The 27,818-nt window shown below is 52.0% G+C and overlaps 1 protein-coding gene and 1 long non-coding RNA gene across 9 annotated transcripts in view; both read right to left on the minus strand.

Annotated features, from left to right (window-relative positions):
• Window positions 1-19,920, minus strand: part of ARHGEF9 (Cdc42 guanine nucleotide exchange factor 9) — a 235,122-nt gene extending 215,202 nt beyond the window's left edge. For 4 of the 8 annotated variants that reach the window (XM_076347465.1, XM_076347470.1, XM_076347463.1 and 1 more), the window contains exon 1: window positions 19,681-19,920. The gene's annotated coding sequence lies outside the window, so the exon portion shown is untranslated. The remainder of the gene's footprint in view (window positions 1-19,680) is intronic. The other 4 variants (XM_076347469.1, XM_076347468.1, XM_076347467.1 and 1 more) reach the window with 1 other exon arrangement.
• A 1,609-nt stretch (window positions 19,921-21,529) lies between these two features.
• Window positions 21,530-24,713, minus strand: LOC143164751 (uncharacterized). The gene is made up of 4 exons (XR_012996127.1): window positions 24,573-24,713; window positions 24,274-24,484; window positions 23,497-23,552; window positions 21,530-23,088 (listed from the first exon to the last, which is right to left on the minus strand). It is a non-coding gene; the product is annotated as an uncharacterized LOC143164751 (long non-coding RNA).
• Window positions 24,714-27,818: the final 3,105 nt, after the last annotated feature.

Below are 27,818 nucleotides of genomic sequence, written 5' to 3' on the forward strand. Positions count from 1 at the left end.
ATCCCAACCCACAGGTTTTCTTGCTTTTATTCTTCCTTTCCTCTTCCCCCGTCCCACTGGGCGCTGGGTGGGGCAGGGCAGTGAGCAAGCAGCCGTGTGGTCCTTAGCGCCCTACCGGGGTTAACCCACAACCTTTTTGGCACCCACCATGGGGGCTCAAGGCGTTCAAGATAATAACAGATGTGATCGGTGTGTGCTAGACTAAACTTCTAGCTGTCATACCTGTTTAATTATCTGATTGGCTGCTGTGGATCGTGATGCTGGTTATTTACTTTGGGAGCTGACATACGTATTTCCTCATAGGTTCCAGTGCTTGATCCCTTTTTTGCTGTACAATAAACTCCAAGAATTGTTAATGACTGTTTTCAATTTTTGCTGTTTGCTGTGCTGTCTATCACTTCGTTTTGCTTTGCCTGGGAAAGCTATGATAAAAGCACTGGTCTTGAGCCTAATCTAGTACTTGGGTCTTACCTTGCTGCTGCCCCAGTACTCTGAAAACCATCTCATGGAGAAAATGAGCAATTACCGTTTTTCTCCTGAGACACACTTTGTGGAGAGAGGAAAGAATGGCACCTACCCCTCCCTCTCCTCCAGGACAGGTCTTTATAGCCTTGTTGTAATGGCCTTCCAGTTCCTTGCATATCCTTGTGTAATCAGACTGTTCATACCGGTGCGTGTTGTGAGCCCGATTTTGATTATTGTTTGTAAGGTTAAACTAATTGGGAATGCCACACGGGAACATGCTTCAAGGCAATCGACCTCTGGGAGGCAGGGTGTACATCCCAATAGATGCGCTCAGTAAGATAACACGTGTGTCCTCACCAGTCAACAAAAGGAAACCCAGGCATCCCTAGGCATTGTGGGATTCTGGAGAATGCATATTCCAGGTTACAGTCAACTTGTAAATCCCCTCTATCAAGTGACCCGAAAGAAGAACTATTTTGATTCGGGCCCCGAGGAGCAACAAGCCTTTGAAGAGATCAAAGAGGAGATTGGTGATGCGGTAGCCCTTGGGCCAGTCCGGACAGGATCACACGTGAAAAACATGCTCTCCACCGCAGAGCCTCTGGCAGAAAGCACCTGGAGAGACCCGAAGTCGACCTCTAGGGTTTTGGAGCCAGGGGTACAGAGGGTCTGAGGCTCACTACACCCCAACTGCAAAGGAGATATTAGCAGCATACAAGGGAGTTCAAGCCACGTTAAGAAATAGTTGGTACAAAAGCCCAGCTCCGCACAGCAACTACCCGTGCTGCGCTGGATGTTCAAAGGACAGGATCTGCTCTTGCTGCGGAGCAATGACTTGAGACACCCTTCTGAGGCTCTCCATCCCCCTCTCTCACCTTTCAGCAGCACTAAATTTGCTTCGAAACCCACCGGCCGCCCCCAGCATCGCACAGTGCTGCCGATTTGCGCTAAAGGCCTGGGGACGGCACAGCAAAGGCGCCCGCAGCCTTGCAAGGCGGCAGCCGGAGCTGGAATGCACCGAGGGCCCCCGGGGACGCGATCTTCCACTCAGCTCTTCCTCTGCGGGATACAAAACAACAAACAAGAAGGAGCCTTTGGCCATTGTTTTTCGGCGAAGGGGGGTGACGGGGAGAGGGCACGTGGCGCAGCCTGCCAGAAGGCATGGCTGAGCTAAGGAAGTCCTGCCTGGGCTTCGGTGTATCCGCTCCTCTCCAGGAGGGGCGGGGGGAGGCAGGAAGGAGAGAAAATAGAGAACAAATGATCCTATAACCCTTGACAGAAACCTGTCTGCTCTCGGAGAGCGTATTTAGCCCAAGCATGCAGCGCCTCTTGCTATACAAAAGAAAAAGAGGAAAGAAAACCCCGCCAGTTCTTCCGTTACCATGTTCTACCACCAAAAAAAAATGGGAGGAAACAGATGTTAAGCTCTCCAGCGTCAGGAAATTATCTCTTTCATGAGGGTACAGTTACTTCAGTGTATTTAGGTCAAATAAATAGGGAGAGAATCGTGACTTCTCCCCCTTTCTGTTTATGTCTCCGCAGACGTTTCAGCCTCTCTCGGTGCCGCTCCAAAGGACCAACCGCAAAGCCGCATTCACACTTTCGCAGCGCACTCCCAGATGATCCAGGCAGGAGCCAGCCACGCTCCAGCCCCTGCCAGCCCGGCAGATCCCCGCCGGCAGATCCCCAGCCCACAGCCGCCCGCACCACGAATTGCTGCAGCCCCTACAAAAATTCAGCATCTCTTGTTTACGGGACAAGAAGGAGGGTTTGCTGCTGAGCTTCGGCCAGGCATGGCAGTACTGCAGCTTGCATATTAATTTTTTTATATAGAGGTGGAAGGAGCACGGAGAAGAGAACTGGGTGAAACATCTGCAAAAGGGATCTCCAGGCCATTAGCAAGCGCAGTTACGGCTTTCCGGTGCTGGGCTCCCCGAGGAGCGCTGAGCAAGTGCCCATAGGAAGCAACCATAGAATTTAAGTAGCATTTTACATGCTCTGCAAAATACGTTACACAGGAAGTTAAACCCCCTCGTTAGGAGCAGGAGGCGGACAGGAGAGCAGTTTGAATCCCTTTCCAGTCGGGAGTGGACAGACCTTACTGAAACACTGGGTTTTCAGTGGCAGAAGAGAATCTGCAGCAATGGTCTCGCTCCATCACTGAGGGCAACCTACCAGACAAGTTAACACAAGGCAAACACGCCGCTTTCCCTGTGGCAGTATGCATCTGCCCCACATGGTTTTCACTGGTTTAAGTCAAAGCTTTTACAGTACTGGAACTGCGCTTGTGTTTCTGTTAATTCAATATTCACCAGGCAGACGGATGGATGCACAGACAGATAGCTCCATCCCTGTATTCATAAGGACGGAACTCAAAACTTCGGTTTGAGTAAACCAGTTCACTCATGTATAATTTAAACATTACTTCCTTCCCATTTCAGGGTGCTTTAGAGTTTGTGCGACGGCTAAACACAATGAAATTAGAGCAGGAGAGCCATTTTGCCTGCGGCTGAGGGAGAGACAGAGTTGCTCAACTGCATCTGTCAGATAAACTGGACTTGTGCTGGTGCTGCCAGGGGAGGGACCAGCTCACCGCAAACACGAGCGGCTCTACACTCAGGGCCTGGTGGGCCCGCTGTAATGGTGTGACGGTGCAGAGAGGTGCCAGGCAGCTTCCCAGGGTACCAGCACTTGGCTCTGCATCACGCTGAGCCCTAAAACCTTCCGCCAAGCCAGCAACGGCTTTATATCTGCAGTGCCTGCACCAAAAAGGGGAGAGAGCCATCAGCTAACTCCTCATGCAAAGCTGAGCAGGAGAAACTCGAGAAGAAAAGAGAGAGTTATAAAAGCCCATGTTAACTGGAAGCAAAAGATGAAGATGTAACAGACTAGTTCCTACTGAAGCTGAATTTCAGAGCAAGGCTCTGCACAGAAGGCTTTGGCATTGTACCTGTTGCTAAAAGTTTCTGCAGACTCGCACAGCTGACCCATGAATCGCAGATGAGAATACACCCTTTGCCATTAACCGGCGTTGTGTTTGTGGTAGCATTATCCCTTGGACACTCCTTCACGTTTTCATAAGCCCTTTTTTGCAATTCTAAATTCTTTTGCTATACAGAAAATAAAACTAAGGTGAGTACCGAACAGATCCAAAAGGATACTTCCGCTGTTGACACCCAGGATGCACAGGGACCGACAACAAAATGAGGGAGCCTGAAAAAGTAGTCATCTTCCGGAACACGGTTATGTTTTGATGCACCATAGCTGTTTCCCCAGTCTTCTCAGGTATTTGGCACCAATTGTTGCCATTATAATACAGGAATATCTGCCGTTACATGTAGATTATTTAAGCTGTTTGGTAGTCAGTTGAAAGTAGGTAATTATATATAAGAACATTTAATTACTATCTAGTAGCAGATGTAGGTACTCTAATACCACAGTGATGAGCTGAAATGCAACAGTGCAGGCAGATTCAGGGGTCTACACCCATACACCCATTAATGTCAGTCGAACAGCATCAAGCCGCTGGCTGCCATCCTTTGTGAGGATGCTGGGAGGCGACCACTTCATGATGCTTGTGACATTACTTTGCATTCCCAGTTAGTCGATTTAGTAGAGATGCCTCAGGAACTTTACAGCTATGACATTTCTCTGCAATGAACCCCTTAAAAAACCTTTCCTTCCCCAAAAATCCTTAAGTAAAAAAGCATGGCTGCCCGCAGTCTGAACGTAAGAACAGAAATCAGTGGCCAGCATTTAATTGTTTATATCTTGAGACAAAGATAGTGTCTAAATAATTGTCTATTGTATCCCAGAGACAGTACAGGAAAGCTCTTCCCCTAGCAGGGAGCCTACAGGTCACACATGCTTCTGCCATAACATTTGCTATAAATAATCTTCGGTTGAGCAAAGGTTTGTGCTAGTTACAAAGCAGAGTGAGGCAGGCACTGTGCTCCTATCGGTTTCAGCCATTAGCTCTCCCCAGAGAGTGCATATCCTACCCTATTGTTCCTGCTCAAATGTTTGAAAGAATTATTTTTTCCTTGCTTCTTTTGTTTGGGGAGTTTATTTATATTTCCTCTTTGACATGGAATTACTACTTGAAAAAATAAGTGCCATCTTACAAGGCAGTTCACCGATGCCAATACTGAAATTAGGTGCGGAGGGTCACATTTGTAGATATATTGCCATAGTTACAGACTTTGCAATCTGTTCCTGTGTTAATGTATGTTCAGCGTATTCAGCTCAGGATCAGAAACAAAGAGCTGAGTGCCAACGACGGCCCCAAATTCACATGCAAAGACTGGGAGCACATGCAGCAACCAGTTCTGCTCCAACATTTCCAAGAACTTTTTCAGCATATTACTCAGCAACTCCCTTACCCTGCCCTGGCGATGCCAAAGGGCATCTCACATGTACTTAACTGTCTCCCTCTAAGCCCTATTTCTATTTCCAGACAGATATCAAGTGACCTATTCTTTTCAGGCAGCTGTACGGGTGGGATTTCCCCTGTACTTCTTTCCCCCGTGCCCTTTTTCCTTATAGCAGTTTGAACAGGAACCATCACTTCTTTCAGGTTTCTCCATCAAACAGGCCAAACACATCGCGGCGTCCAAAGAGGGAAATGGAAAGGCAACGAGGCAGGCTGGAGGGCTGCTCCCAGCTCTCATAAACAGGCTGCTAGGAACAAACCTGCCGCACAGCCTTGCTTTACAGCACAGCAAACCGCAACGACCAACACCTTTAAACACAAACACAACAGCATAGGACTGAACAGTAGTTGGTGCTGGTTTGCTCTCAATTCCCCAAGCACCACATTATAGAAAACCTAATTCATCAAGCAAAGCCTTTTGACTAAAAGGTGAGGTATAGCCTTACCGTGCTCTGAAATTGGTGGCAATTCTCAGATTGGAGCCCAGTGTATCAGGTGTACGAGTGTCTTTGCCTTCAACAGCGAACGATTGCTTTAGGAGTCTTCTGCACTGCTTTTGAGTAAAATCAACCCAATTTCTGGGTATTTGGAAGTTTGACGTTCCAAACAGGCCAATGACACCTGCTGGGCATTTGGCCACTGTCGCGCTCCGGGATATCCGACTTGGGGAGGCAGGTGGCCTTGCACAAAATTCCTTTTAGACATGTGAAAAACCTAATCTTGCGTTTCTAGAGAAGCACCGTGACTGCTGGGTGCACAGCCTGCTCTCTGGCTTGGGCTTTTCACCGCAGAGAGGCACAGAGCTCTTAGGGGTCTGACACCCACCTGCACCTTACTTTTCCCTCACAAGGTAGGCGTATCATCATATCCAGGCATGCCCACCCCAGGCCCAGAACCTTCAAAAGTCACAAGGTGCCTCCTAGACATGCAGACACCTTTCTCCTGCCTTCCCCCCTCAATAGCAACAACAAAAAAGAATCCTTATTTGCATCCAGAGCCACTACACACTGGCCACGACCACACGGTTAGCCCAGGCTGGCGCACGCAGCGGTTGCTTTGCAGGAATTACCGGTGGGTGGGTGATGTTTGGAGCCCAGTTTTGGTGGCAATGCTGCCATTGCTGTAGGTGTTATCCTGCATTCGTGCACTCCAGCTCGGCCAGAGCTGGTCCCCACATGCACATCTTATAACCCAAGACTTCAAAACCTTAGTTTGTCAATGCAAGCCTGCCCTGCCGACCCGATACGGATACTAAACCAAACAAGCAGCTTTTAAGCAGTCACCGCGAGCGCATCCCCTGTCTGGATCGCTGCACGGTCTCACCGACATGGCTTTTCACTGCAAAAGGGGCTGTCAGCTCGCATTCCTCACGCACCGGGGCCCCGCTCGAGCCAGCCACACTCCGCTGGGCGACGGCGGCAGCAGCCGGCTCTGAACATAGGGAAGCAACATCGGATTCAATTAGCGTCATTACCGATGAGCTTTTTCATCTTCCAGCTGTGCCCCCGCCACACACCCCGGCCGCCAGGACGGGGCTGTGCACGCACAGGTGGCCACACAGCCATGTCTCCTCTGCCTTCCCACCCTGCCCTCCTCAAGGATACATTTATCCCTTTTTTAGGGTTAAAAACCCAGCTGAGCGGGAGCAGCTAAATGCTCCCTTTATCACCGTTTACGGAATAAAGCCTGAATCTTTTTTACAAGGAGCTGGGGATTTTGTTCCAAGTATTAGGCATCTTTGGATGCCTAATTTTATTTCACCCTTTTCTATATTCTGTTAAGTCTCTCCAATAACTCCTTTTCAACAGCGAGTGAATTTATTGCTACGGGTGGCAAGGGACGAAACAAAAACCGTAAGCAGGAAAGGACAGGACCAGTCACCCTGAAAGTGCCCGTCGCGTCCCCTCTGAAGGTGCATCTCCCCATCTCCAAGGATGAGCCCAGTGCACTTACATCTTCACCTGTGCTTTAAAAGCACAAATGGTTTGGGAACACATGCAGGCAACATCTAGTTTTTGCAGGAAATTGCATGGCATGGATATAGGAACTTTGCTATCATGCAAAAAACCAACACGCTGATTTGCCAGTCACACAAACCTAAATTCTTTATACGTTACAGCGTTTAGCTAACACCAAGCAGCAGTGATACCCTTGCCACAGCTCTGGAAGGCTCTGGACCTTCACAGCAGCAGGCCACAGGCAAGCCAGGCATCAGACTGCAAATACAGTAGCAGACCTTGGAAAAGACAAGCATATACGTTTCTGCAAGGACATGCACCCTGTTGGAGGCACAGGACCGGTCCACAGCGAGTCGAGCCGCACTAGCTCGTGTTTTCTCCATGATTAGGTTCAAACCCGGCTCAGCTGGTGCAAGAGCTACAGAAACTCCCATGCTGGCGCGCGACCTGCCCGCACAAGCAGGGCAGGGCCGGCCCTGGCTCCAGCTCACCAGCGCTGCCAGGGTTTGCAAAATCTGCTGAGTTTTCTGGATGTTATTCCAGCGTTGTGTCTTTTATTTGGCTGGAGCTAGCACTCAGTACCGAGGCAAAATCACCTTGGCTTACAGGCCATATGCTGGATCTTTGCTACGTGCTGACACGCTTCCTTCCTGTAGTAAAATGAACGCGCTCTCCCATACATAGGCTATATCACTCCCTTGAAATAAAAATTCTTTAAGGAGTCAATCCTTCCTGTCCATCCCTCTTGAGAAGCATCAAAAGAGCACTCTGAACTGTCGTCATACCGAACCATTTGGCACACGGGCTGCAAAACGCCTGAGGACCTCAGGATGAAGTTGGCAAATATTTTCACAGGTTACTGGTCCCAGTAACAGCACCTTCCCACAACAGTTGTGATTCACCGTTCACATCAGCGGCATGGAAAAAGTGATGCCTTCTTCCTTCAGAGGAGACAAAAGAAGTGCTTAAGAAAAAGTGTTTAAGAATATGGGCTTGTCCAGCAGACAACCCAAGCAAAACTCAATTCCCACAGAAGCCAGAGGAATCTTCCATTGACTTTAATCGCTCTTGGGCTTTTTCTCGTCTGTCTTTAAATACGTGCTCCCCCGTCCCCATAGCAGCGTGCAAACAAGAGCGACAGCCCCAGCGGATGGCAGGGAAGCCACCGCTGGCATTAGCAGAACAGCCGCTATTTCACAACTACTCGCAGCAAGAAAATCGAGAAACCCAACACAGTCAGCGTGCCAAAAATAATCTCCCTGAAAGACGCGGCAATTGGGAAGGGTTGCGAAGAGCTACCCCCAGCACACAGGCAGGCGGATGCTTTGGTCCTGACAGCGTCGGCTGAGGGCATGGATACAGAAATGCACATCAGGCAGCGACCGCCCTGCCCTGCGGCCCCACGCGGGTGACGAAAACAGGTCCAGGGAAGTCAGGAACGAGGCAGCGAGGGAAGCGCCCGTGTACCCAATTAAATCCAATCTTTTTTGATCCTCACGTCAAAGGCATACGCCCATGTTCAGTTTGTTTTCAACCCCGAAAGAAGACTGCGTTGAACTTTCCTCCCAGCCACACCTCCTCTGACTCCCTGCTTCCCCGGCCCCAATGGCAGTAGGATGCAGTAGCAGAGAAGGGGCAAAGGAAGAGATAAATGAATTAAGCAGCTAATTTGGGAGCTGGATTATATGCTGAATATGAAGTTCTGACCCATCGCTTACAGCAATGTGGCTCCATAGCCTCCAGGCCAAATTTGGCTGCCATTTATCCAGCTCAAATCGTGGTCTCCCCATACCCTCATAGCTAGAAATCACGATTTAAGCCGCATGAGGCTGAACCCCAGCTTGTTACCACCAGCAGAAAGAAACAGCAGATCAACACAGGGCTCCAAAGGGTACTTCGCTGGACTCTTTGCAGAAGATCTTGTCCCAGGTTGCTACTTCTCTAGAAACCCTCCTGCCCACTCAGGAAATGCTCACAGCCCATCCATCTCACAGACACCCCTAACCACAGCCCTACACAGCCGTGTCCCGACTGCCAGGGAGGAGAGCTGCACCTTTAGCATAAAAATCAGATTTCCCACTTACACGCTTGAACATGCATTTAGGTGCCTAAACTAAACTCGAATTAGGGATCTCAGTATTCATTCTTGCCATGTACTTATCCTCATGCAGCAGAGGCTACATAAAGAACCGGGCAAATGCAGCACAGAGGGGTTTCTCCAACACCAGCATTCAGACAGACCTGGTCTCCAAAGACAACTTTATACCTAAATCAGTGACTCCTTCCTGCTCCCAGCAAAAGTTGCACCTCCTTTCGTGAGCGTGTTTGAAAGAAGACAGGCAATGCTTTTGCTTTTCTGAACAGTGCCCCAAGGAGTATCTAGCAGTCAGGTCCGTGTCCCCTGGCTATAGCACTACACAGATCCATGGACTTGTCCTGCAGTAAAGCTCTCCCCCCACCCAAAACAACTTCTTTGTTTTTTCAACTCTAGCTGTAAATAAAGGTGAAACTTTCCAGGAATCAAAGCAAGGTGTCTGGAAAGATTATAGAGTAATTATCACTCAGAAAGTTCAAGCCTGAAACCATATGAATAGACTCCCTGTATTTATTATAGACAGTTTACGTGGCATTGCCCTAATTCTTTATGGGTGCAAAATCCACTGATTACAATCAGAGGAGCATTGAGTACAAACACACCAGTCTGGATCACGCAAGGCTTCCATATATATAACCCACTGTTTCCTCCTATGCTCTGGACAAGGACAAATGCTTCAGAGGAAGGAGGCAAGAACTTCATTAATGAGCAATTATGGAATAACCTGTGCCTTGGAGAAAACTGCTTCTGGCTGTGTCAAACACGGGTTGGCTTATGCACTGAAATGCATTTATTTACTTCCCTTTTATACAAATATTTCTACCTAATGCAACTCATTATCCTCATAAAAGTTTATTAAAACGCTTGGCTTTAACTTATTACGGCAAGAAGTCGCAGGGACCAATTATAGACCAGAGAGAGGCCAGAAAGGCAATGCCTGCCCTTGGGGGTTATTACAGGCGCTGCTGTAGTATCCCAGAGTGAGAAAACATCAACCACTGAAGAGTCAGAAGCAAAGATTTGGCTATTGCTCCAGCAGATCCCTTCTGCAGGATCCCTGTTTGCAAGCACCAACTTACTTTACGCAGTTCACAGCATTACATCTGGGCAGAAGGTCCCACTGGGTAGCCTAGCTGAGGAATTCAGCTCCCTTCCTGCTTGCGAATCAACCTGCACGCTCAGATGTTTGCTCATTTACATCAGGCTTTTGCGGCCCCCTTTTCTCTCCGCCTCCCCAACGCGCTGCCTTTGCTGCCGGCAGCAGGAAGCGCTCTGCATGACCTGAGCACCGCCGGGCATGAAGCATCGCTCACGGCAGAAGTTGCGGCTGGGCTAACGAGGCGATGGAAAGAGCAGGAGACTGGTAACATCGTCGTCGTGCACTGTAATTAGACAACAAAGCTGCTCTGCAGCCAAACGCTTCTGACACAAGCCCCAAACGTGGGGCGGTTTGCAGCACCGCCTTTTTGCTCTCCTTGCAGCCACACTGCGGGGTAACCGCACCAGAGATGCCGTTCCAGGCACACATCCACCCCAAACCTTGCTCTCCATAGGTGAAGTGGTGACCTGCAGCACCACAGGACTGCCCTGCCGCCCCTCTGCAGAAGGGCATCACCTCACCCTAGTGACTAACTGACTTTTTTCCTGTTTTTCCTTCCTGTCAGCAGCCCACTCTTAGGAACGGGAGCGGAGCCTATTCACTTCAGTTGAATTGTTCAGCGGTGGTGAGAGCCCTCCCAGCTCCAGCACTGTGTTTGCAATCGGGAAACCTGAAACGATTTCCTTATCGTAAGCAATTGCAGCTGATCCTGCACCGCCTGCCACAGGCCTGCGCTGGAACCCAGCAGACCTTCTTGTGGCCCTGCTTTAGGTTCAGTTCATTCACTTAAAAGGAATTAAAATCCAAGCAGAAGGGGGTTTAAGATCCATCTTCATTCCCATTAGAATATTTAAGGCTTGGCCTTAAAAATCTTCCTTTGCAGGAGTGGAAACCCACATACAGCAGCATTTCTGTAGCAAGGGTGTTTCCTTGCTATGAAGCTGAGAAAGCTTTCCATGCAAATCGCTCCCCCAGCCTGTAGGGCTTCCCAGCTATTGAAACTCCGTGCCATTTTCCCAATTCTGCCAGAATTAGGTGGGAAAAGGAAGATACTTTACTTTCCAGGGAGCATGAGGTATTCATGCAGCCCTCCGGTCAGAAGTAAAACCTACCACCGTCATTGCAGCGTGCAGCAGCCCTGAGACCAGGGCACCGCTGGATCCCATTCAGCGTCAGGAAATAAAATGGTGTGGCACCACGAAACAACAGCTGAAGCCACCAGGTCTAAGCTGGGGAAGTGACGAGACTTGCGGCGCTCTCCCAGCTCCAGTCCAGGCCCAAGCAAAGCCCCACGTTGTCTCAGCCTCCACTTCAATATATCTTAACAAAGCACCTGTCTTCAAGGCGAAGGTCTTTGCCATCCTGTAACCATCTCCTTTGTGACTGAAGAGATAAGTCATGGGAAACAGCCTAAAATGAACCCGATCCATTTGGTTGCAGAGAGACCCTACACAGACTATACTCAGATGCTCCTTTTATCATTTAAGTAAACGTAACTTTTAAATTTAGCTAAAGGACTGTGGAAAAGCCACCCTGGGAATTGCTGCTCAAAGCTCCCGGCTTGGAGCAGGAGAACCCCTGGGAGAAATCAGCTCCCTGCAAAAGGCTCTTATCGCTCCGTTAAGACTGGAGGAGCAATAACAGGAAGAAATTGTTTTGGCAGGACTTACACTATATAAAGTAAACTCTCTGGCCGCCGTTGTATAAAATCTCACTGGAAAACACATGCAGCCATCATCCCCCGTGGCTGTGGACAGCATCCCCTGGGCTGCGGTGGGCTCCTGTGCATCCACCCCGGCCGCACTCAGCCTGCCGGCACTGCCCGTCCCTTGAAGCCACACACAGTGCGGTGTGAAAATGCTTAGAGGCCACCACCTGGAGCCCTGCTTCTTCTCCTGGCTTTTCCCGTGATCTATAAGCGGACACTCCGAGCATGATCGCAGAGGGTCACTGCGGGACATGGTGTGTGTTGCTCGCCTGCTCTCACTGCTGCCAGTATCTTTTTCGGCTCCAGTCTACGGTGTGGAAATCGGAGAGTGGAGCAGAAGTTTAGGATGTGCTCTGCACCCAGGAACACTGTTGAACTCCTTACGGCAGAAAGGAGGGATGGGAAGATGGTAACGGGCTCTGGGGCTGGTGCCTTTGCTCACCGGGAAGCACCCTTCCAGTGCAAACCCAACTCCTTGCGCTGCTCAGAAACCCGGTGGATGCCCTCTTCTTCCTCCTCCTCCTCGCTCTCCGCTGCGCTGCCCGAGCTCAGGCAGGACCCTGGTGCCACCCTCCAGCCACCCAGCCGACGGCATCCTCTACACCAGTGTGAGCAGAGGAGGCCAGGCACTGCCATGGTGCCGTGGTGAAGCCCAACAGCAACCGCTTGGCTGAAGCTGAGAGTCTGGAGGCTCCACGACCACACCGCTCCGCCTAGACATGCAACTTCATACCACTTCAGCTAAACAATTCCAGCGCTGAGGGCAGACGCTCACATCGGTAGCATTGTTTTTACACACAATAGGCATTTTTCATATCTGCGAGTGAAACGGGGCAGTTTTAAACTGATCAATAGTTCTCTCAAACAAGTCTCTGAGTGTACGGGAGGCCTTCTGGCAGACAATGTCAACCCAGTTTCAGTGGGATGGCATCAGCTGCTACCCCGCGCCAGCCCGGCGTAAGAGGAGCAGCAAGAGCAAACAAGCTACAACCACTCCCAGTGTGGCTTGTTCAGATGAGGGACACAGGACCGCTCCGCCAGGCTCCCCATCCCTCTGCCAGGCACGTACTTTGCTCCGCTCGTCACCGTAGCATCAGAGAAGCCTTTTGGTTCGCTTTCTCATGCCAGCGCGCAGCGGCGTCAGCCACCCTGTTTCCACAAATCCAGCAGAGCCCTCAAACTGAAGCTGGCATCTATTGCAGTGAAGATACCAGCAGTTTGCTGCAGCAGTGAAGGAGCCAGCGTGCATCTCCTGCTGCCTCACCAGCCGGGCGGTAACACCCTCACCGGCCGGTGCTAGATCCAAGGGGGCTCTCCTCCTCACCTACGCACACCGAAGTGCGGCATCTGGACCAAGACAAGCCTCCAGCAGCAAATTCGCTCCCAGCACAGGGCAGGCTGCTGGCAGCTCTGCGCAGCCCGTGTGCAGAGGGGCTGGCTGCCTGCGCAGGCTCTCCAGGGCTTTTTTGGGGCAGCAAATCTCAGCTCTTGGGACGCAGAGTTTGCAAAAGCCCTGGGAACTTCCACGCGTAATTCCGCCCCGGCGTGTGGCAGCGGAGGAATGTCACACGTGCAGCTTCACTCTTTACACCTGCCTCGGTGTTTTCCCTCTTTTGGGATGGCAGCCAAAAGCAAATGAAAAACCCAGCGAGGGGGAGCCGAGGGCCCAGGCAGGCAACTCGAGGGGTGAGCAACCATCCCCGCAGCCAGGGGGAGCGCAATTCAGACAGCAAAGCTTTGGGCAGGTTGTAGCCAAAACATTACATGCAGCCCTGCGCGAGAGGACCTGCAGTTCGCACGGCTGAGGAACGGTGTTTTGCAACTTGGATAGCGCAGCCTGGGAAACACGGGCTATCGCTGCCAACCATCTAAGCCACAAAGACTTAGTTAAGGGAAAAAAACAAAGTGAAAGCAAACACAGGCAGCGCAGCATTCACTCCAGCACTCAGATAAGAAACTGAGGCACGGACAGGTTAACAGGCGTCCTCGGTCACAGCACGAGACTGCGGCAGATGAAAACAGAGCCTGCCATGTGCTGTACCTGCCTATTTACGCCTGTGTGATCCAGGCCACGTTTTTTGGCATCTCAAAGGCAGGGTTTTGATGGGTTTCTGTATCCCCCGCACACCCTGGTTTTGCATCACTCGATACGTCTGCCACACATCACCCACAAGCAGGAGCGGCCTAGGCAGCAAGAAGCTGCAAACTGTGATGAGGGACCATGCCCTGACTCCGGTTTCACTCTGCGTTTTCCTTAACCCTGAGGATTCCTGCGAAAAACCCGAGTGGCGAGTTTGAGCAGAAACGCAGGGGTCTAGGCTAAGCGGGAACTCTACGCAAAACCAGCCTTGAGCTTTGCCGCTCTGCCGGCAGCCCTGGATACTCTGCAACATCCTTTTAACGCAGCGAGACATTTTAGGATGTGAGCAAGACCGAATCCTGCTCTTGCCCCAAACAATAGGCTCTGCAATAATGGTGCAACCAGAATTTCCTGTGCGGCGGCGCACACCAGCTCCCGGGAGAAAACACCATGGGAAAGCACTGCCACGAGAAAAGACGCTTTGCAGTGCACCGGTCCAACTCCTCGAGGTTCCCAGGGACACTGTTTTTGCAATAAGCAAAGCACCGCAACCGAGTCCAGGCCGGGAAGCAGGCAAAACCGCACCAGTGGCTTGAAACAGAAGCCGTCCAGCCTGGGAATGGCTGTGGATAATTAATTATCGCACCGAGCCTTTTGCAACATCTGGACACGGCTTTCTCTCACGGATATTTCACTACCCTGCACAGCCCTTGTGAAAACAGCACGTCGGAGCAGGCTATGGTTTGGAAGGCTTCAATCTCAGCTCGGCTGGGGTGAACCTGAACAACGTCGCCGCTCTCGCGGTGCGGGAAGCTCGGGAGCAGGGCTGGCCCAGTGCATCTCTCACAGTAAGGCAACCGGTCCACAGATGGTGCAGGTCCCGGCAAGAAAAGAGCAACCGTTGGCACTGCATCAAACGCCGAGAGGTAGCAATTGCGTTCAAAATGCTCTGGTGTTGACCTGTTGGAGCTTCTACCGAGAATGAGGGATCAAAACGGATTGCAATCCCAAACACCAAGAAAAGCAAATTAAAAACTCCTACAGCAAAACAGGAGCTGGGTATTCCACAGCTCTGCTGGGCTCGAGGATTTGAGGAGAGATGGGGAGAATTATTAGCGAAACAGGAAAGCACTAAACCAGTGTGCTCAACACAGATACCACCGGCACCCTGCTCCAAGCTCAAGAGCTTTTTGCCTTTCCGCCTGACAGCACGATGCGAGAGCTACGGGCTTGAAGCTGCAAATGTCGCGCGCCTGGGCTCTGCTGCCATCCCCTCCCCGGTCCAGGGACCTCTGACCCTTCTCAGCTGCAGGAGATGCAACATTCAGCATGCAACACGGGGTGGAGGACCACCCTCACACACTCAACACCTTTCTAACGTCTCATCGTTGCCATCTCTAGCTCCACTTGTGACACTTGTCATCAAACGCTGGTATCGTTCATTTTTCTATAATCTTTTTCAAAGAGGGGCAAAAACCATTTCTACGAGGCAAGTTACTTACTTGCCTAAAAGCATCCATAGTAAAATATGGAAAATACAAGCATCTTTTACGTCCAGCAGTACCTGCCCTTACACTGCACGGCAGACCCTTCCCCACCAGCCCAGGAAGCCCCTTGCCGTGGACATGCAAAAGCTCAGCATTTATTTCCAGAGGAAAAAGGTCAGAGAACAGGTGATGGCACCTGAGCCTGGCTTAGCAGCGATCCCAAACAATTCGGGACGCTTCAGGAGACCTCTTGGAACTAACACAACTGGCCAAATTCAGTCCCTTACTGCTGGATTTAGCACGTATACAGTGCAAATTGTTGCAGAGCACATCGGTACGGGCTGTTTAGAGACCCAGTGCTCGGGGCCTTTGCTCCAGAGGTACGCTGATACACAACAAAAAAAAAACAGTTTTCAAGGAAAAACTGTACACCCAGCAGTTGGCACGTTGAACAGGAGACGGGTAAAGCAGAAGCAAGAGGTTTTCACCCCATTTCTTCCATCAGCTCACCTAACTTGTCTCTGTCTTGTTCTCCCCAGCTACGACAAGGGGATGAGAGGTGTCGCACCCCCGCGCAGCAGCTCCCACCAGCCGAGGTTGCGGCCGAGCGCCCCAAAGGGCAGGACTGCCCCCCGCCAGCCTCTTACAAAGAGTCAGCTGCACCTACAGCACATAAACTTTTAAAGACAAAGAAAGCAAAGCCTCGATCCCAAGATTAAGGAGGACCTCTGGGTTTGGGATGGGAACAGAAGAGATAAGGACAGAGATGGTGCGGCCGGAGAGCGCGTGCTGGCTGGGACCTCAAATCCAACACAAACCCCACGCGAGAAAACCAACCCCCAGAGCCCCAGCAAAGCTCCTTGGCGTTTCCACAGCGAAGGACCGGCTTTACTGGCCGTGTGTGTCTGGCTTAGGTCAGGACAAGCAACTGGCAGCTCGGCAACGTGTTCAAATGAAGGGAGACACAGAGCTGTGGGCTCCAGCTGGGGCGATGCCCTCTTTCCAGAGAGGAAGAGTAGAGAAACCACGTGCAAGAACACCAGGGCAGCCTGAAGCTCTCAGAGCTCAACCTACAGCAAAAAAGCCATTTACTGGGAGATAGTTGGAAAATGCATTTTTAAGTGGCTTCATTGAAAAAAAAGAAAAAATCCAACACTACTCCATGATTTCTTATTTTAATGACCACTCAGTGCCCGGCAGGCTGCAGCGAGACAGGTAGTCGGTCTCGCTACACTCAGCCCTCCTCACACAACGCTCCAAAATTCATTCTCTGGTGTGTAGGTGCACAATAATTTTGTTATACCATTTAGGCACCGGGGAACTCTTCCCCAAGAGGCTGTGGTTTCCAAACGTGCATCGTTGACTGCTTAATTATCAAGCTGAGCTCACCCTGCCCATCCTCTGTGCTGCTGAAATCCTTTACGATGTTTGCAAAATGCCCCCTTCTGGCAAATTATAACTCAGGTTTTCGGGTCATACTGTGTAGATGAAGAAAACTCCAATAAATCTGTCATTTAACGGAAAATTAATGCTGCGTCCTAATGTCAGCACCGAGCACAGAAATAACCTCTTTTCCACAGACAGCTATCGCGTGTTTGATGTAAGAAGGCCAAATACAACAAACCTTAAATAAAAAAAAGCCCCACAAAAATCAAAGTGGGCGATGCTTATGCCCTGAAACACAGCTGGCAAGAGGCCACTGGGCAAGACACGTGTTCAGATCCCTGGCTCGTGGTGCTGGCAGGAACCTGGTCCGTGGAGGAGGCCAGGGTGGGACCAGCACCCGCCCGTCCCAGGGCAGCAGCGGCCACGCAGGCGGCTGAGGGGCAGCAGCGCTCCTTTTGCATTTGTTTGCTCCTTCTATTTCTCCTCTTTTTTACCCATGTTATTTATGGCAGGTTTGGGGGGTTTTTTTAAGCAAGGCAGAGTAATTTTATTAAATCAGCTAATATTATTGCAAAAATTGGGGAAGTCTTTGAGATCACAAGACACAAACAGCCAGGTAAATACAGGCAGATACAATTGCTCCAAGCGTAACCGGGTTGCAGTAATTAGCTTGGTTGTTTTCAGATCCCAGCCTCAGATCCTCGGGATTCCCAAGACTTTTTCTGAGAGGTCTCAGTAAGGTAAGTCCAAAAGCAAACCCATTCTCACGCTTCACCTGGAAGTTTCACAGGAGCCTGCAAGTTGAAAATAAAAAAAAACACCGAACAGGACGGTTGAGAGCAATTAGCGCTCAGGAAAATGAGGGGTAACAGCAGTGGGAGAGGGCAGGAGACTGGTGCTTGGCGAACCAGGATGGAAAGAACGAACATTTGCAACAGGAATGGGACGAACCAAAAATGGAGCACAGAGCCAGAAAATCAACCTATTGCACCGGTGACTTTTAGTACCCAGGGTCAGGAACTGTAGTTTCCTGACTCATCTTCTCAAGACAGACCTTTCCCCAGTGCTTCCAGCTTAACTCATCAGGAGGCTCCCCCGAAGGAGATGATGCGTTTTCCCTTCCCTTGCTTGCACGCGTACGTGCGATGCACCTGCTTCTTCCTCCTCCCACGAGCAGATCCTCCCCTCAGACCATCGGCTCCTCGGTGCCAAAGGGCTCACGTCCCACCCGCGCAGGCGATGGCCACCGCCCAGCGCTCCGGTTTGAGAGCCCCACCAGCAGCCGGCCGAGCTCCTGGGCTCTGGGACGGGTCTTCTTTTGCAGGAGGAGAGCATGGCAGCAAGCTCCCTGCAACCTTTCTGAACGACGGAGCCCATCTGAGGCCGCACAGCCACCCGTCCTCCCCCACCGTCCCCACCACAGCCGGCACCTGGGCCACCAGTGACACAGGAGGACACGAGGTTTTGCGCCGAGCGGCTCTCGTCACATAACCTGCCGGGGTAACGCGGACCCCGGACAGCACAGCACACCCCTCTCCCACCCCGACACAACCACTAGGTCGGTTCTCCTTACAGGAATGCGTAGAAATCAAATTGATTAATTTGTGCACGAGGGCACGAACAGCATTCATACAGCAGCAGGGAAACAAGATGGCACGCCAGAAATTCAGCATTCCCAGTCTCTGCCTGGTCACTTGTTCAATCAGGGACTGAATGCTGCTCGCGTGAGCCGTCCCACCAGCACCGGGCACCCTCGGCACACGAGCAGGGCAGCCCAAATGCCTCTGTGCGAGGTCTCCAGCAAAGCATCCACCTGGACCAGGACAAGTTAACTTACTTCATAATAGACGTAAGTTTGGCACTTTCATTTTCCCCAAAGCCAATCAGTGAAGATACCGTGGAGGGAGTGAGCAGCATTCCATAAATATTTGATTTAAACAGTTACAGTACATTTAGATCCAGCTTGCCGCATCACAGACTGAGGTTTTAATAACCTGTAACCAACACAACCGCTAAGGCCCATGCAATGACTTCTGCACCGCAGCCCGGCCTGATTTAAGAATGGAGCTGGCGCTGGCTTTGCCACGAGCTATTGTCACTTGGGGGAAAGTGTCGTGCCCCGTCTTATAATAAAATACAAGAGAAGCAGGGAGGTTATATCAGCTATTAACCCCCGTATTTTGAAATATCTAAGGTGTAAAACAAAACCACAGAGGTGGAGATCTGAACACGGCATCTAACAGGAACCCTCCAGCCAGGCTTTGTAAACACATGACTAAGACTTTCTCACTGAGGTTGCCCCATCAGCTTCCCTGGGACTACTAAAACCAGTGAGGACTGAACTCTCCCAGCCAAAATACATTCACTAAAGCCAACAGAAATACTCTCCTGGACTCAAACATACTTTGAATCAGCCTGGGTGAGTAATGACCCACTTCTTAGGCTGTTCACACGAGCATAAACCAGGCATAAACTACTGAAATCTGACACATACAGTGGAAAATAAAACCAGGCTACGATCAGAATTGGGCCCACGGTAGTAACTGCCCAGCTCGACTTCAAGATGGTACTCCCTCAATAGCTTCAACAAAACCAAAACCAACAGAAAAAAGGATTGCCATTTTACGTTTTGCGGGTTTTTTTCCAAAACTAATCTGGGCTTCGCGGCTTTGTGCTCGTATCGGGGGGCGGGGGGGGGGATCTGCCCTGCAGGTACCTGCGCGGGGGGCGACACGTACTTATCAGGTCGGAATACAAAGAAAACTGATGCGACCCTCTCCCCTGAGAGTCCCGGCTCCGGGGGCGCCGCCGCCCCTGCCCACCCCAGCCCCAGCCCCGCGCCGGGACCGGGACCGGGACCAGGACCGGGACCGGGACCCGGGCCGCCCGCAGTGGAGCCGCCGCGGCGGTCCCGATCCCGATCCCGGTCCCGGTCCCGGCCCCGGTCCCGGTCCCGGCCCCGCTTCTTACCTCACCGCATGGCCTCGGCGCCGCACGCTAACACGGTCCCGGGAAATAACTGCAACTCTCCGCTGGCGTCTTGAAGTTGAAATGTTAAAAAAAAAGAAAATAAAAAAATTTTTTTTTTTTTTAAAAAGCGACTAATGGTGCGAGCTCCTCCGAGAAAAATAAAATTTAAAAAAAAAGCTGGAAAAGGGGGTGCCCGTGCCATGCACGGCCCCGTCCGCCGGGCCGCCCCCGGGACCTGCCTCCCGCCGCCGTGCCCGGCTCTGCCCGGGGAGCGCTCCCCGCCGGCCCCGGGACCGGCCCGGGACCCCCGGCCCCGGCCCCGGCCCGGCGCCCGCAGAGCGCTCAGAGAGCGGCGGCGAGGGCCGCCCCGGGCCGGGCGAGGGCTGCCCCGGGGGCCGGCGGCCGCCCGCGGGCAGCGGGGCGCGGGGGGCGCCCGCCGAGGCCCGGCGCGGGCCGCGCTGCTCCGCCGCCGCCGCGCATCCCCCGCAGCCCCGTCCCGTCGGGGCCCGCCCGGCGCCGGCCGGTGCCCGCCGCGCCCGGGCGCTGCCCGAAAATAGCAATAATAATAACGAGAAGATTTAAAAACTCTTATTTTTTAAGAAGGTCCCAGGCCTGGATGCGAGCGGGAGCCCGGAGGGAAACTTTCTGCAGCCGGTGCGGCGAGGAGCCGTCCGGCCCCCCCCCGCCCCGCCGCCGGCAGCCTGCGCGGCACCGCCCGCCGCCCCGGCCGCCCTGCGCTCCGCGGGCGCAGCGCGGGGGAGGCTCCGGGTCCGCTGGCAGCTCCCCGGGGTGACGGGGACTGCGTCCGGGTGGCGATGCCCAGAGGGTGAATTGGGGGGGGGGGGAGATGCTCTTTGGGGGGATGCTGACTCCGCTCACCACAGCCCACGGGGGTTGTGTCCCCCCCCACGCGATAAGAACAATCAGAGGAAGCGTGGCCACCTCTGCTCCCGCCACCGGCGCGGTGGGGCCGCCGGGGTTACAGCCCCATCCTGCTCCGCAGCAGCCCCCTGGCACCCACCGGCCCTCCTGCATGGGGAAACTGAGGCACGGGAACTTGGCATGGAGGACCCGCTGGGTGCAGCAGGCCTGGGCACAAGCCTGGCCACGGCACTGCCATACAAAAGGTGCCTGGCCACCTCCGGCCTCTTCTGCAGGGGCTCAAGGGTCCCCAAGCCCCATGTGGGCCAACGCCCCAGCTTTGCAGGTGCCGATGGCAAAAAGACACTTCACCTCAGGCACAAGTCAGACCACCAAACACCAGGCTTCACCACAGCTTCCCCACCGCTATTGAACAGCCGGTATGGTGAGATTTAAAAGACTACGTCAATTTTATCCAGGCTCCGTATTCCTGAATGGGGGTGCCATCATGGGCTGGGCTCACAGTTAACTCCTATTCCAGCTTCTTTTCTCTCCCTCCCTGGGAGGAAGACCACCTCTTTCTCCACCTTCCTCCTCCCGCATGGAGAGACGACCTTTTACACAGCCGCAAACCCACCTGGGCAAAACCAGATCATTTGGGTTTGGCCAGCTGCTTCAAACTACTCATTTGACAACCCACAGGCACCTGGTGAAACAGCACTCGGCTTTACCAGCCCGTTCCCCAACCCCGACACGACACAAGTAGAAACTTGGCTTCCTATTTCCACCCCAGAAAAACAACTCTGGAGAAAAATTAACTTCCAGGCAGCACTGCCTGAAAGCTTATAATGACGAGGCAGGGCTCTCCCCCCCAGGCACACATCCCCACCAGCTCTCTGCAGAGCCCCTGCAAACCCAACCATGCTTTCCATCAGCGCCCGGTCTGGAAGTGTTCCTGCACAGATAAATAGGAGATCACACAAATAAAAGAATGCTTTTATTTCAAGAAACAGCCTTTATAACATTAAAAATATTGGAAGGAAATCAAAACATTATTTAGGCAAGGCTTAGTGGATTTAATTGCTGCTTTTCCATCGCATGTAATTGATGTTTTAAGTTATATTGATAGTGTTTCCCATGGAGAGGCAGGTGTGTGCTACAGAAAGAGGGTGTTATTAATAGGATAACCACAATTAAGTGTAATTGGGATCATCATATCAATCACTCCACGGAGCAGCACAAGCTCGGAGTTTTCCACCTGGTTTTCTGATTGTTTTGGTGATGCATCGAATTGCAAATGCCTTCTTTGGCTTTGGGCACAGGCAGCAAAAAGCCCCTTAACTTTTTACGCCATCAACCCATTCGTGGAGAGTTAACCCGAGGGCCAAAAATCCACCCCAGTTGCCCCAGTGCTTCTCCAAACATTCATATCCATCCCTACCTGGCTTGGGGTAGAGCTGAGATGCCTCCGTGCCACAGAGCTCGTGCAGTCTGGTGGGTTATTTTATTTTTTACTGCAGAGATTTATCAATATACCTGCGAGCAGGATGGATCTGCCAGGAAAAAAGATCAGTAGGCAAAACCGTGGCCGCCCTTGTAGTCTCAGAGAGGTGGAGAACAACACCTTTTCCATAGGAAGAGCAAGATTTCGAGAGCGTTTGTTAAGCTACAGGGGAGGACAAGAGATGGGTGGCTCTCGGTGGCCTGGGAAGATGCTGCGGTGGGTACGAGAGGCAATATCTTGCAGCAGGCATCCTGCTACCCTTCAGTCCTGATCTGCAAAGTCGCACCAATACTGCAACAGGGAGCAAGGCCCTTGTGCGAAGCCATCCCCACGGGCCGTCCATCGCTGCGGTACCTCTGTCCCCCTTGCCTCAGTATCGCCGGCACTGTCCCTGCCGCACCCCAAAACGGGCTAGGCCTGGGTAGCTCGTGGTCCTGCCACGCCGCGGTTCCCGTCAGGGGATTTAAGCTCACACTTAAGTGCGCAGTGTAACCCAGAGCCATTGCAGCCAGCGGTATTTGGCTGCATCACCGGCAGCTTGCGCTGCTGGCAGCACTTGCTTCCAGAGTGCCACCGCACCGGGCAAGGACCATGTTGCCTTTCTGCTCCAACAAGAAGGAGATGGGTCATCCCCGACGTTTGACGGAGCAAACAGCATCGCGGCACGGCGGCGTTTGAGGCTGTTTTCATCTTGCTGGCAGCTGATGTTTCTCCCAAGGAAAAGCTCAGCCCTGCTGGTGCCACACGCAGGGATCACATCCAGCCCCCTCCCCGTGCCGTAAACACCCCGCACAAAGGGAAACACCCACGGGCAGCCCCGGCGCACGCAGCACTGCCTGTCTTGGGTGGTCAGACACATGGGGCTGGCTGTGAAAACGAGGGCTCTTCTCCAGACTGCATTTTCTATTTGCACTTGGAGCGTTAAGCCACGATGTCTCCTGTTCTCCTGTTTGCGGGAAGCAGCTAAAAGCTCACTTTTCCAGAAAAGAAAGGTGAAAGCCTGAGGAAATCATACAGCTTCATAAGCTGGGCTTGAAGAAAACCTTCAGATGCATTTAAAAAAAAAAAAAATCACAATAACCACAAAATCCAGGGGCAGCAACGCTGATGTGCCTGTACATGCATCTCCCAGGGACAAGGGTTAACACCTCACAACTCTCAGCCCTTTTTCCCCCCAAAACCCAGCTTTTAAAATGTGTAAGCCCTTAAATCTTAACAAACAGCCCACCAGACAGGGCTTTTTCTTCCCTCTGCTAAATCAGCACCTCCCAACAGCCACTTTAGCTAGCCAAAGGTGCATTACATAAAATAATTAGTTTCCCCTCTTTCCCCTCCCTCCCAACAATATTACTTCCATTTTCTTCAGCTAATGCAGATTGCAGGCCAAAAATCACCGAGCACCGGAGCAGGCCCTGAATTTGTGACTGATCAGAAACACCTCGTGCACTTACCTGCTGTATAGCAAGTGCTCCAGACCTCCTCAGCTGCTTCTGTAGAGATGACCATGCTGCAAGAAAACCAGTAAACTATGAACTATTGAATGACCCATAGAGAACATGGGGCCACTTCTACTTTCCCTAAAGATACCAGGATTTTTTTTTAATTTTTTTTTTCCTATGGACTAGAATGAAATCTAGACCAGGGCCACGCATCACCAGCTGACCAACAGCGGTTACTAAGACAGCGTGGTTCTGCCCTGTCTTCAGCACGGTATATAGCTCTGGCCCTTTCTGACCTACTGACTTCTCAAACTGGATTTTGGTGTTTGATGGTCAGTAGTGTCATCACAGAGCCCTGAGCAGTGGTGGTCCCAGGAGGTTGGTTGCATGCCCACAAGAGAAGAAACCTGTAACTGTACGGACACAGCAGCTGTTTCACCACCCATCCTTCCAGAGATATCCTCAGCATCCCAGCATCTCCCTACCTTGCCTAGGGGTGAGGAGGCCAAGCCACACCACCTCTCCAGCACCCCAGGGCCATCACCCTAGCAGCTCTAGGCTCCCCTTTACAAAGGCCCCCCAAAAAACCCCTTTCACCCAGCACAGAAACACCATCACTGCTCATCCCCAAGTCAGAGCTGCCATCTTTTACCTCCTTCTGGGCCTCATTAATATCCCTTCCTCTAATCAGGCACAGGAGCAGCCTAGCAGCAATTTCTTCCAGCTCAGGTGCAGGAGGAGACCTTCACTGCCCCTGTTAACTAAGGGGAACAGCACCAATTCACACACCTGAGCAAGGTTTGCAGGATCAGACCTTAGGAGCACACGCTCCCTCGAGGAGCACCCTGTCCGCTGCCACGGTGGTACTTCTTTTTTTGCATGAACCGCAGTTGCTGAGCTCCGGGCAGCCCCTGGCCGTGCTCCCTGCTGGCTCCTGCTCCCCGGTGTTGCTTGGAGGCAGAAGGAGCAGAACCATAACTGGGTTCATTTGAGTAGAAACCTAAAACTCGCAGAAAACACTGAGGATACTAAAATCAGCAGAAAGACCTTAAATCCTGCTTACACCGGGGAAATTCCCGGGTACTTACTTCCAGTGCTCTGCAGAGAACTAAATGACTGAAATTGCAGGCAGGGTCACGGTGAAGATGGGCGATTCTTGTCTCAAATAGGAGATGATGGAGCCCAGGCGAGAAATAAATGACAGGAGCGAATGGATTTTCCTTTGAATATTACCTTAGGCCTATCAACGGATTAACAAACTTAAGGGACCGCAAGGACCGATGAAGGTGAAGGCAAACCCAGAAAATGCTGAGCTGCCTTATTGATTTCTTTATCAGGGTCTAGCAAAATTGGCAGCTTAAGGCAGCTCAGCTGGGGCCGTAGGCGATGTGGCAGCCTCCCCTGTCGCCATCCCTTCCCTCCCTCCTCACCTCTCTCCCAGCAGATGCCTCGCTTCAAATACTGTCAAGGACGTAACTGCCCTGGTGCCACCTAAACACGACTCCTTCGATACCCCTGAAGTGAGAAAAAAAAACAAAACAAAAGCGATAAGGAATTAACAACTTCTTGGAAACCCAAACAAAGTTTCCGTAGCGATGCAGGCATCAGAAATTGTGCTTCTATAATTAAGACATCCCAACTGCTTCCTGCTGGGATGCCTATAGGGACCTCAGCCCTATAGCAATGCAAAAGCAGCTCAGGAACCGCTGCAGCTGCCTTGTAAAGGAGACCTCAAATGTCCGCAGGGGTTCAGATTTATAGCTGGGTCTTACGGACTGGGTTAGTTGGGAACGGGTTGCGAAAGCTCCTGTTTGAAAAGAAATGGGTCATATCAGCAGTCTCTTCTAGTAGATGCCCAGTGGAGGGATGCCCAGTCACCGTGGTGTTACCCCATCCCATAACCTAAAGTCCTTTCCGCTCTCCGTAGCCAACCTGCTATCGTTCTCATACTTCTTCATCATGATGTGTGCACTGAAATCAATGAAAACACGAGATCAGAATCATAGGTCCTCATTTTTTAATTCAGACACCTTGACCAGGTGTTACAGGCGCCTTCCCCCCTCCCAGAAGGGTTAAGTGCTTCCACACTTCTAATTTATTCCTTATCTTTTATCTTTATAAAGATAAAACCAGCAGCCTCTGGTTGGTTGTCTCCTTTCATTTTCTATTACATTTAGTTCAAATAGTTCCAGCTGAGACAGGATGCCTGGCCCCGTCATCCTTCCACCAAAGCTGGGCATCAAATTAGACTGCTCACAGGCAGGGGATGGCTTGCAGTTTTGGCTGGATAGCACCTTGTGCCACGTACTGACCCAGGACGGGGAATCCCAGGCACTGCCCAACTACCCAAAACACACCCCTGAGCCCCCCCGCCACGGCACGCGGGGCTGCTCGGCCGTGCCAGCTTCTCCTCCGCTCTCTTTTCCCTAATCCGCTGAACTGCAGCCGGGTATACCCACCTGTTTGTCTGGGGGGAGAAACACCCAACTACACTTGGGAGTCAAATCCAAATACAGAGCCTCCTAAGAACAGGCAACTTCCCCACCCTGTCGTTTTTCTGGTGCTCCCTCTGGCTTCCAGGTTAGACCTGACGTGGGGTCGGGCAAACACCCGTAACAAGGCACGGGGAGGATTAAACTCATGTGACCTTGGTTTGCGGTCTCAAAGGAGACAGGCACCGGGTGGCTTAGTCCAACACCCAATTTTATAGCCTACAATTAATTATGTAAGTGACCTGTAGGCCAGGTGAGATGGCCCTGATGAGCTCGGGGGCATGGATGGGGACAGCTTCCACTTAGCCACCATGATGCTGAGTTAAGGATGGTGGGCTGGAAGATACAGCCTGGTGCCCATCAGCAGCGTTTATTCTACCTTTTAAATAAAGCACAGCCCTGCGGCTTCGGCCACACCAGAGTGTGGTGCAGGGAATGAATGCCCTCACCCTGGAGTTAGCACCCCGTTGCCAGAGGGTTTGGTTTTCTTTCAGGTTCCAGCTACACATTCAAGATAAGGCAGTCCACCTAGAGCAGGAGATCAGAGACTTTTTTTTTCCCCCTGTTTAAGGTTTTAATGGCTGGAGGATGGGGCTGAGAAATGTTCTGCTCTTGAGCACATCACCAAACCACACTCATTAACTCCTGATTCGCGCTATAATGAGGGTTCCTTTGTGCTCCTTGTCTCCCCTTCACCAACCCAAGCAACGTGCTGGGTTTATTCGCGGGTGACTCCTATTCTTGCCCTGGGCCTTGCTTATTCCTCATCTGCAAGTGTAATTTTTTAGGGAGGGGAAAGAGAGCCTAGGAGTATGTTCCTGGACCAACACAGGAGCCCTCACAGCATTGCCCACACCCCAAGAGCCCGGGGGTGGCAAACCGCAGCGGGAAACAAATTAAGGATGGGAAACCTGGAGGAAAGGATGAAATCCCCAAGGCGAGAGCTGAGCACGGGGCACATCACCGGAGTGGCTCCGCTTCTGCAGGAGCTCAGATGGTTTTCACAAATTCTTCCCTGCTGCAATCCCCAGCTGATTCTCCATAACTCAGCAGAAAGTTTGCAAGACGTATTTCTTGCCGTCTCCACTCCACTGGCTGGTGCTTCACGGGGAAGGTCTCGCTGTCTTGCAACACCACTGATTTGCTGCTCCGTTTGTAGAGGTTTGTATATACGGTGCTTGCTCGAGCATCTGCCATACGGGTCTCCTTGCACCCCCGTTTCTGCCCCCTTCAGAGCATGGCGTAGACTTCAGCTCCGTAGTTACAGCTCTGCCCTGCAGCAGGCTCGGCTCCACCCAGGAACATGTTAAGGAGGATCTTGTCTTAACAAGAAACCAACTGGCAGAGGGGCAAACAACAAACAACAACAAGAGTTAGCACATACCCCAGCCACTGCTGCTCAGCACCCCAAAGCCACCCCACGGAGACGGTGCCGTTTCTCTCGCCCTCTCACAAAGGCAGGCGGGCACTTTTGACAGCAGCCCGTGATGTGCACCGTGGCAGGGTCTGGGATTTGCAGGCGAAGCTGCTCTTTGCTGAGCTCAAGCATTGCACTTGGGGTCAGAGCCAAGGCTCCTGCCCCGAGCCCCCGGGAAAGCATCCCCACCAGCAGCCTCCCCGGCTAGCAGCGGCCATGGGGCCACCTGGAGAATGGCAGGATTGCTCAGAAATAACGCAGACGAGGTGGGAAAGGGAGGCTGGGGGTTTTTTGCGGTTGCACGCGAGGACTACGCGTGCCCGAAGTGGGCAGAGCAGGGCAGAGCCTGTGCACTGCCTGCCCTCGGCAGCTGCAGGAAGGGACTTGCTGGCAGAGCTGCGGCATGGGAAGCGTGGCTGGGCTGA

Source organism: Aptenodytes patagonicus, chromosome 9, assembly GCF_965638725.1.
Source record: "Aptenodytes patagonicus chromosome 9, bAptPat1.pri.cur, whole genome shotgun sequence".
NCBI lineage: Eukaryota > Metazoa > Chordata > Aves > Sphenisciformes > Spheniscidae > Aptenodytes > Aptenodytes patagonicus.